The following is a 9,578-nucleotide window of genomic DNA, read 5'->3' on the forward strand; positions in this document are numbered from 1 at the left end:
CTTCGACGCCATGTGCCACCCGTGGGGACTGCCATCTTGGAATCATCCCGCCGCCTCCCAGAACCCCTGCTCACCAGATCGTACGCTGGCCTACGCTACCCTCGATCAGCCCACCCACATTCTGAAGCTCGCCTCCATCACCCTCGACCAATCTCGACCTCATCACCTCACTAAATCCATGATGGCCGTCCGGATCAACGGCCATGAGACGACCTGCCTCTTCGGCTCCCGGAGCACGGAGAGTTTCATTCACCCAGATACAGTATGGTGCTGCTCCCCCCCAATTTTACCCGTGACTCAGAAAATCTCCCTGGCTTCCGAATCACATTCCGTGGAAGTCCGTGGGTACTGTGTTGCAACCCTTACAGTACGGGGCGTCGAGTACAAAAATTTCAAGCTCTACGTCCACCCCCAACTCTGCGCTGCCCTACTACTAGGTCTAGATTTCCACTGCCACCTCAAAAGTCTTACCTTGGAGTTCGATGGACCCCTGCCCCCTCTCACCGTCTGTAGCCTTTTGACCCTTAAGGTCGCACCACTCCCGCTCTTTGCTAACCTCACCCCAGACTGTAAGCCCGTCGCCACTAGGAGCAGACGATACAGTGCTCGGGACAAGGTCTTTATCAGGTCGGAGGTCCAGCGACTCCTGCGGGAAGGGATCAGAGAGGCCAGTACAAGCCCCTGGAGAGCCCAAGTGGTGGTCATCAAAACTGGGGAGAAGCACTGGATGGTCACCGACCTACAGTCAGACCATCAACCGGTACACGCAGCTCGATGCGTACCCTCTCCCCCGCATATCTGATATGGTCAATCAGATTGCGCAGTGTCGAGTCTTCTCCACAGTTGAATGAAGTCTGCGTACCACCAGCTCCCTATCCGCCCGGAGGACCGCCAATACACTGTCTTCGAGGCAGATGGCCGCCTCTACCACTTCCTCAGGGTCCCCATCGGCGTCACCAATGGGGTCTCGGTCTTCCAACGGGAGATGGACTGAATGGTTGCCCAGTACGGGCTGCGGGCCACGTTCCCGTATCTGGATGTCACCATCTGCGGCCGTGACCAGCAGGACCATGACGCTAACCTCCAACATTTCCTCCACACCGCCAAGCTCCTTAACCTAACATACAATAAGGAGAAATGCGTTTTCCGCACAACCCGCCTAGCCATCCTTGGCTACGTCGTGGAAAACGGAGTCCTCGGGCCGATCCCGACTGCATGCGGACCCTTCTGGAACTTCCTCTCCCTCACTGCCCCAAGGCCCTGAAAAGATGCCTGGGGTTCTTTTCCTATTATGCCCAGTGGGTCCCCAATTATGCGGACAATGCCCGCCCACTCATTAAATCCACCATTTTTCCCCTGATGGCTGAGCCCGCCTGGCCTTCAACCATTCCAGGTGGAGAGCGATGCGTCTGACTTTGCTCTGGCCGCTACCCTCAACCAGGTGGGCAAGCCAATGGCTTTCTTCTCCAGTACCCTCCAGGGCTCCGGAATTCGTCACTCATCCGTCGAAAAGGAAGCCCAGGCCATTGTGGAAGCTGTGCGACATTGGAGGCATTACCTGGCCGTCAGGCGATTCACTCTCCTCGCTGACAAACGGTCGGTTGCCTTCATGTTCAATAACACACAGCGGGGCAAGATCAAGAATGACAAGATCCTAAGGTGGAGGATCGAACTCTTCACCTATAATTATATCTTGTATCGACGGCGCACAAGTAGACCGACTTCGGGCCCTCCACAATGACCTCTGTCACCCGGGGGTCACCCGTTTTTATTCATTTTATCAAGGTCCACAACCTGCCTTACTCCATCGAGGAGGTCAGGACCATGACCAGGGACTGCCAGGTCTGCGCGGAGTGCAAACCGCACTTCTATCTGCCGGATAGAGCACACCTGGTCAAGGCCTCCCGCCACTTTGAGCGCCTCAACATCGATTTCAAAAGGCCCCTCCCCTCCACTGACCGTAATGTGTACTTTCTCATCATCATTGATGAGTATTCATGTTTCCCTTTCGCCATCCCGTGCCCTGACATGACCTCTGCCACAGTCATCAAGGCCCTGCATGGCCTCTTCACCTTGTTCGGTTTCCCCACTTACATCCATAGCGATTGGAGTTCCTCCTTCATGAGTGATGAGCTGCGTCAGTTCCTGCTTAACAAGGGCATTGCCTCAAGCAGGACTACCAGCTAAAATCCCCCGGGAAACGGACAGGTGGAGAGGGAGAACGCAATGGTCTGGCAGGCCGTCCTTCTTGCCCTACGGTCTAGAAGTCTCCCTGTCTCCCGCTGGCAGGAGGTCCTTCCCAATGCGCTCCACTCCATCCGGTCGCTCCTGTGTACCGCCACCAATGCGACACCTCACGAGAGAATGTTTGTCTTCCCCAGGAAGTCCACCTCTGGGGTCTCGCTCCCATCCTGGCTGACGGCTCCAGGACCCGTCCTCCTCTGGAAGCATGCGAAGAGTCACAAGTCGGATCCCCTGGTTGAACGGGTCTTTCTCCTCCATGCTAACCCCCAATATGCAGACGTGGCACACCATGACGGGCGGAGGACAGTCTCCCTTCAGGACTTGGCACCCGCAGGTTCCCCATCGACCATCACCACTACCCACGACTCTACACTGTCTCCCTCCGTTGCGACTCACGACTCTACACCGTCTCCCTCCGTTGCTACTTATCCGGAAGACGACACACTCTTGGATACGCAGGCCTCAACACTTCATCCGACACCAGTGTCCTCACCACAGCCGGGACTGCAGCAATCACAGCGGAAGGTCAAAGCCCCCGACAGACTCGATCTCTAATTCAACCCGTCCACTTCACTCCCGCCGGACTCTTTTTTTTAAACAGGGGATGAATGTGGTGAACCACTGTATTATCATAGAATATACAGTGCAGAAGGAGGCCACACGGCCCATCAAGTCTGCACCGGCTCTTGGAAAGAGCACCTTACCCTAGGTCAACACCTCCACCCTATCCCCACAACCCAGCAACCCCACCCAACACTAAGGGCAATTTTGGACACTAAGGGCAATTTATCACGGCCAATCCACTAACCTGCACATCTTTGGACTGTGGGAGGAAACCGGAGCACCCGGAGGAAACCCACGCACACACGGGGAGGACGTGCAGACTCCGCACAGACAGTGACCCAAGCGGAATCGAACCAGGGACCCTGGAGCTGTGAAGCAATTGTGCTATCCACAATGCTCCGTGCTGCCCGATATAATATGTATTGTATTGTACATACTGTTCTTATTGTACTTACTGTTCTTATTGTTTGTTACATGTCTGGGTTTGTCCCTGCTGGCTCAAGTATAAAGGTACCTAATCTCCAGCCCTGCCCTCATTCTGGGACCGTCTGCCAGCAGGTACCTTTAGCTGATTAAAGCCACAGTTTACTCTTCCAACTCTCGTCTGTCGTCATTGATGGTACATCAGTTTTCCAACAGCTGCGGTTGGTGCAAGGTTCTGTGCTCTTCTGGCTGTCTGCTGCCTGTTTCAGGGTGTGTTTACTGCCTTATCTGTCCTGACTGTGTGGAGACGGAAGAAATGGAAGAAGGAAGAAAGTGAGGTGCCGCTCTGTCGGGGAACACTGCTCCACTGCGACCTGTAGATAAGGTACTGTAGATGCTGCAACTCCCATTTCGAAGCAGAACATGTTGGAAATATTCAGCGGGTGATTTGTTTGCAGTTGCCTATTTTGTTCCCGTGCGTCGGACTTTGGACTGGAGGTGTCAGGTTACCTGATATCAGTGCTGCAGGAACGGTGGCCGATTCGGCTGTGTAACTCGGAGGTCGTATCAGGAATACCTTGTGAAGTACTGGTGACTTTCAACTTTCTATGCTCGTGGCTATGTGCTGCTCCTGGTTTGGGAGCTGTGTGAATTTTTGATATTTTATGTTGTTACTTGATTGTATTTTATGGTTGATAGCTCTATGGGGTCTGTGGGCAGCACGGTAGCATAGTGGTTAGCACTGTGGCTTCACAGCGCCAGGGTCCCAGATTCAATTCCCTGTTGGGTCACTGTGTGGAGTCTGCACGTTCTCCCCGTGTCTGCGTGGGTTTCCGCCGGGTGCTCTGGTTTCCTCCCACAGTCCAAAGACGTGCAGGTTAGGTGGATTGGGCATGCTAAATTGCCTTAGTGTCCAAAAAAGGTTAGGAGGGGTTTTGGGTTAGGGGGATCGGGTGGAGAGGGGGGCAGGAGAGGGAGGGGGGGGCAGGAGAGGGAGGGGTGGCAGGAGAGGGAGGGGGGCAGGAGAGGGAGGGGGGCAGGAGAGGGAGGGGGGCAGGAGAGGGAGGGGGCAGGAGAGGGAGGGGGGCAGGAGAGGGAGGGGGCAGGAGAGGGAGGGGGCAGGAGAGGGAGGGGGCAGGAGAGGGGGGGCAGGAGAGGGGGGGCAGGAGAGGGGAGGAGGAGGGGGAGGGGGAGGAGGAGGGAGGAGGAGGGGGGAGGGGAGGAGGAGGGGGGGAGGGGGGAGGAGGAGGGGGGGAGGGGGAGGAGGAGGGGGGAGGGGGGAGGGGGAGGAGGAGGGGGGAGGGGGAGGAGGAGGGGGGAGGGGGGAGGGGGAGGAGGAGGGGGGGAGGGGGAGGAGGAGGGGGGAGGGGGGAGGGGAGGAGGAGGGGGGAGGGAGGAGGAGGGGGGAGGGGAGGAGGAGGGGGGAGGGGGAGGAGGAGGGGGGAGGGGGAGGAGGAGGGGGGAGGGGGGGGAGGAGGGGGGAGGGGGGGGAGGAGGAGGGGGGAGGGGGGGGAGGAGGAGGGGGGAGGGGGGGGGAGGGGGGAGGGGGGGAGGAGGAGGGGGGAGGGGGGAGGAGGAGGGGGGAGGGGGGAGGAGGAGGGGGGAGGAGGAGGGGGGAGGAGGAGGGGGGAGGAGGAGGGGGGAGGGGAGGGGAGGGGGAGGGAGGGGGAGGGGAGGGGGAGGGGAGGAGGAGGGGGGAGGGGGGAGGGGGGGAGGGGGGAGGGGGGAGGGGGAGGGGGAGGGGGGAGGGGGGAGGGGGGAGGGGGGAGGGGGAGGGGGGGAGGAGGGAGGGGGAGGGGGAGGGGGGAGGGGAGGGGGAGGGGGGAGGGGGAGGAGGGAGGGGGGAGGGGGAGGAGGAGGGGGGAGGGGAGGAGGGGGGAGGAGGAGGGGGGAGGGGGGGAGGGGGAGGAGGAGGGGGGAGGGGGAGGAGGAGGGGGGAGGGGGAGGAGGAGGGGGGAGGGGGGGAGGAGGAGGGGGGAGGGGGAGGAGGAGGGGGGAGGGGGAGGGGGGAGGGGAGGGGGGAGGGGGAGGGGGAGGGGGAGGGGGAGGGGGAGGGGGGAGGGGGAGGGGGGGGAGGGGGGAGGGGAGGGGGGAGGGGGGGAGGGGGAGGAGGGAGGGGGAGGAGGGAGGGGGAGGAGGAGGGGGGAGGGGGAGGAGGAGGGGGGAGGGGAGGGGGAGGGGGAGGAGGAGGGGGGAGGGGGAGGGGGGAGGGGGAGGGGGAGGGGGAGGAGGAGGGGGAGGGGGAGGGGGAGGAGGAGGGGGGAGGGGGAGGGGGAGGAGGAGGGGGAGGGGGAGGGGGAGGAGGAGGGGGGAGGGGGAGGTGGAGGGGGGAGGGGGAGGAGGGAGGGGGAGGGGGGGAGGGGGAGGGGGGAGGGGGAGGGGGAGGGGGGAGGGGGAGGAGGAGGGGGGAGGGGGGAGGGGGAGCAGGAGGGGGGAGGGGGAGCAGGAGGGGGGAGGGGGAGCAGGAGGGGGAGGAGGAGCAGGAGGGGGGAGGGGATGAAGGAGGGGGAGGGGGGAGCAAGAGGGGGGAGGGGGAGCAAGAGGGGGGAGGGGGGGAGCAAGAGGGGGGAGGGGGGAGCAAGAGGGGGGGAGCAAGAGGGGGGAGGGGGGGAGCAGGAGGGGGGAGGGGGGGAGCAGGAGGGGGAGGGGGGAGCAAGAGGGGGGAGGGGGGGAGCAAGAGGGGGGAGGGGGGGAGCAAGAGGGGGGAGCAAGAGGGGGGAGGGGGGGAGCAGGAGGGGGGAGGGGGGGAGCAGGAGGGGGAGGGGGGGAGCAGGAGGGGGAGGGGGGAGGGGAGCAGGAGGGGGGGAGGGGGAGGGGGAGCAGGAGGGGGGAGGGGGAGGGGGGGAGCAGGAGGGGGGGAGCAGGAGGGGGGAGGGGGGAGGGGGGGAGCAGGAGGGGAACAGGAGGGGGGGGCAGGAGGGGGGAGCAGGAGGGGGGAGCAGGAGGGGGGAGCAGGAGGGGGGAGGGGGGAGCAGGAGGGGGGAGGGGGAGCAGGAGGGGGGAGGGGGGAGCAGGAGGGGGGAGGGGGGAGCAGGAGGGGGGAGGGGGAGCAGGAGGGGGAGGGGGGGAGCAGGAGGGGGAGGGGGGGAGCAGGAGGGGGGAGGGGGGAGCAGGAGGGGGAGGGGGGGAGCAGGAGGGGGGAGGGGGGGGAGCAGGAGGGGGGAGGGGGGAGCAGGAGGTGGAGGGGAGCAGGAGGGGGGGAGGGGGAGCAGGAGGGGGGGAGGGGGAGCAGGAGGGGGGAGGGGGAGCAGGAGGGGGGAGGGGGAGCCAGGAGGGGGGAGGGGGAGCAGGAGGGGGGGGAGGGGGGAGCAGGAGGGGGGAGGGGGGGAGGGGGAGCAGGGAGGGGGGGGAGGGGGGAGCAGGAGGGAGGGGGGGAGGGGGGGAGCAGGAGGGGGGGAGCAGGAGGGGGGGAGCAGGAGGGGGAGGGGGGGAGCAGGAGGGGGAGGGGGGAGGGGGAGCAGGAGGGGGGAGGGGGGGGAGCAGGAGGGGGGGAGCAGGAGGGGGAGGGGGGAGCAGGAGGGGGAGGGGGGAGCAGGAGGGGGAGGGGGGGAGCAGGAGGGGGAGGGTGGGAGCAGGGGGGAGGGGGGGGAGGGGGGGGGGGAGGGGGGGAGGGGGGGGGAGGGGGGAGGGGGGAGCAGGAGGGGGAGCAGGAGGGGGAGCAGGAGGGGGAGGGGGGGAGCAGGAGGGGGAGGGGGGAGCAGGAGGGGGAGGGGGGGAGCGGGAGGGGGGGAGCAGGAGGGGGAGGGGGAGCAGGAGGGGGAGGGGGGGAGCAGGAGGGGGAGGGGGGAGCAGGAGGGGGAGGGGGGGAGCAGGAGGGGAGGGGGAGCAGGAGGGGGAGGGGGAGCAGGAGGGGGAGGGGGAGCAGGAGGGGGAGGGGGGAGCAGGAGGGGGAGCAGGAGGGGGAGGGGAGCAGGAGGGGGAGGGGGAGCAGGAGGGGGAGGGGGGAGCAGGAGGGGGAGGGGAGCAGGAGGGGGGAGGGGGGAGCAGGAGGGGGGAGGGGGGAGCAGGAGCAGGAGGGGGGAGGGGGAGCAGGAGGGGAGGGGGAGCAGGAGGGGGGAGGGGAGCAGGAGAGGAGGGGGGGCAGGAGAGGGAGGGGGGCAGGAGAGGGAGGGGGGCAGGAGAGGGAGGGGGCAGGAGAGGGAGGGGGCATGAGAGGGGGGCAGGAGAGGGGGGGCAGGAGAGGGGAGGAGGAGGGGGGAGAGGGAGGAGGAGGGGGGAGGGGGGAGGGGGAGGAGGAGGGGAGGAGGAGGGGGGAGGGGGAGGAGGAGGGGGGAGGGGGAGGAGGAGGGGGGAGGGGGAGGAGGAGGGGGGGAGGGGGAGGAGGAGGGGGGAGGGGAGGAGGAGGGGGGAGGGGGAGGAGGAGGGGGGAGGGGGAGGAGGAGGGGGAGGGGGAGGAGGAGGGGGGAGGGGGAGCAGGAGGGGGAGGGGATGCAGGAGGGGGGAGGGGATGCAGGAGGGGGAGGGGGAGCAGAGGGGGGAGCAAGAGGGGGGAGGGGGGAGCAAGAGGGGGGAGGGGGGGAGCAAGAGGGGGGAGGGGGGAGCAAGAGGGGGGAGGGGGGGAGCAGGAGGGGGGAGGGGGGAGCAGGATGGGGGAGGGGGGAGCAGGAGGGGGGAGGGGGAGGGGAGGGGGAGCAGGAGGGGGGAGGGGGGGAGGGGAGGGGGCGGGGGGGAGGGGGGAGCAGGAGGGGGGAGCAGGAGGGGGGAGGGGGAGCAGGAGGGGGAGCAGGAGGGGGGAGGGGGAGCAGGAGGGGGGAGGGGGGAGGGGGAGCAGGAGGGGGGAGGGGGGGAGCAGGAGGGGGGGAGCAGGAGGGGGGAGGGGGGGAGCAGGAGGGGGGAGGGGGGAGCAGGAGGGGGGAGGGGGAGCAGGAGGGGGGAGCAGGAGGGGGAGGGGGGAGCAGGAGGGGGGGAGCAGGAGGGGGAGGGGGGAGCAGGAGGGGGGGAGCAGGAGGGGGAGGGGGGGAGCAGGAGGGGGAGGGGGGGGAGCAGGAGGGGAGGGTGGGAGCAGGGGGGGGAGGGGGGGAGCAGGAGGGGGAGGGGGAGCAGGAGGGGGAGGGGGAGCAGGAGGGGGAGGGGGAGCAGGAGGGGGAGCAGGAGGGGGAGGGGGGAGCAGGAGGGGGAGGGGGGAGCAGGAGGGGGAGGGGGGAGCAGGAGGGGGAGGGGGGAGCAGGAGGGGGAGGGGGAGCAGGAGGGGGAGGGGGGGAGCAGGAGGGGGAGGGGGGGAGCAGGAGGGGGAGGGGGAGCAGGAGGGGGAGGGGGAGCAGGAGGGGGAGCAGGAGGGGGAGGGGGGGACAGGAGGGGGGAGGGGGAGCAGGAGGGGGGAGGGGGGAGCAGGGGAGGGGGGAGCAGGAGCAGGAGGGGGGAGGGGGAGCAGGAGGGGGGGAGGGGGAGCAGGAGGGGGGAGGGGGAGCAGGAGGGGGGAGCAGGAGCAGGAGGGGGGAGGGGGAGCAGGAGGGGGGAGGGGGAGCAGGAGGGGGGGAGTGGGAGCAGGAGGGGGGAGGGGGAGCAGGAGGGGGGAGGGGGAGCAGGCGGGGGAGGGGGAGCAGGAGGGGGAGCAGGGGGAGGGGGAGCAGGAGGGGGAGGGGGGAGCAGGTGGGGGAGCAGGGGGGGGAGCAGGAGGGGGAGGCAGCAGAGGGGAGGAGGGGAGCAGGAGGGAGGAAGGGGGAGCAGGAGGGAGGAAGGGGGGAGCAGGAGGGAGGAAGGGGGAGCAGGAGGGAGGAAGGGGAGCAGGAGGGAGGAAGGGGGAGCAGGAGGGAGGAAGGGGAGCAGGAGGGAGGAAGGGGAGCAGGAGGAGGAAGGGGGTAGCAGGAGGGAGGAAGGGGGGGAGCAGGAGGGAGGAAGGGGGAGCAGGAGGGAGGAAGGGGGAGCAGGAGGGAGGAAGGGGGAGCAGGAGGGAGGAAGGGGGAGCAGGAGGGAGGAAGGGGGAGCAGGAGGGAGGAAGGGGAGCAGGAGGGGGGAGCAGGAGGGGGAGCGGGGAGCAGGAGGGAGGGAGGAAGGGGAGCAGGAGGGAGGAAGGGGAGCAGGAGGGAGGAAGGGGGAAGCAGGAGGGAGGAAGGGGGCAGCAGGAGGGAGGAAGGGGGAGCAGGAGGGAGGAGGGAGGAGCAGGAGGGGAGGAGGGAGGAGCAGGAGGGGGAGGGGGAGCAGGAGGGGGAGGGGGGAGCAGGAGGGGAGGGGGGAGCAGGAGGGGGAGGGGGAGCAGGAGGGGAGGGGGAGCAGGAGGGGGGAAGGGGGAGCAGGAGGGGGGGAAGTGGGAGCAGGAGGGGGGAAGGGGGAGCAGGAGGGGGGAAGGGGGAGCAGGAGGGGAAGGGGGAGCAGGAGGGGGAAGGGGGAGCAGGAGGGGAAGGGGGAGC

General features: G+C 67.7%; 1 protein-coding gene across 1 annotated transcript in view; it reads left to right on the forward strand.

Moving 5' to 3' along the window:
* The first annotated feature begins 3,244 nt into the window (after positions 1-3,244).
* Positions 3,245-9,578, forward strand: part of LOC140420791 (uncharacterized) — a 154,077-nt gene continuing 147,743 nt past the window's right edge. Inside the window, exon 1 of the transcript XR_011946567.1 lies at positions 3,245-3,616. The gene's annotated coding sequence lies outside the window, so the exon portion shown is untranslated. The remainder of the gene's footprint in view (positions 3,617-9,578) is intronic.

Source organism: Scyliorhinus torazame, chromosome 5 (assembly GCF_047496885.1).
Source record: "Scyliorhinus torazame isolate Kashiwa2021f chromosome 5, sScyTor2.1, whole genome shotgun sequence".
NCBI lineage: Eukaryota > Metazoa > Chordata > Chondrichthyes > Carcharhiniformes > Scyliorhinidae > Scyliorhinus > Scyliorhinus torazame.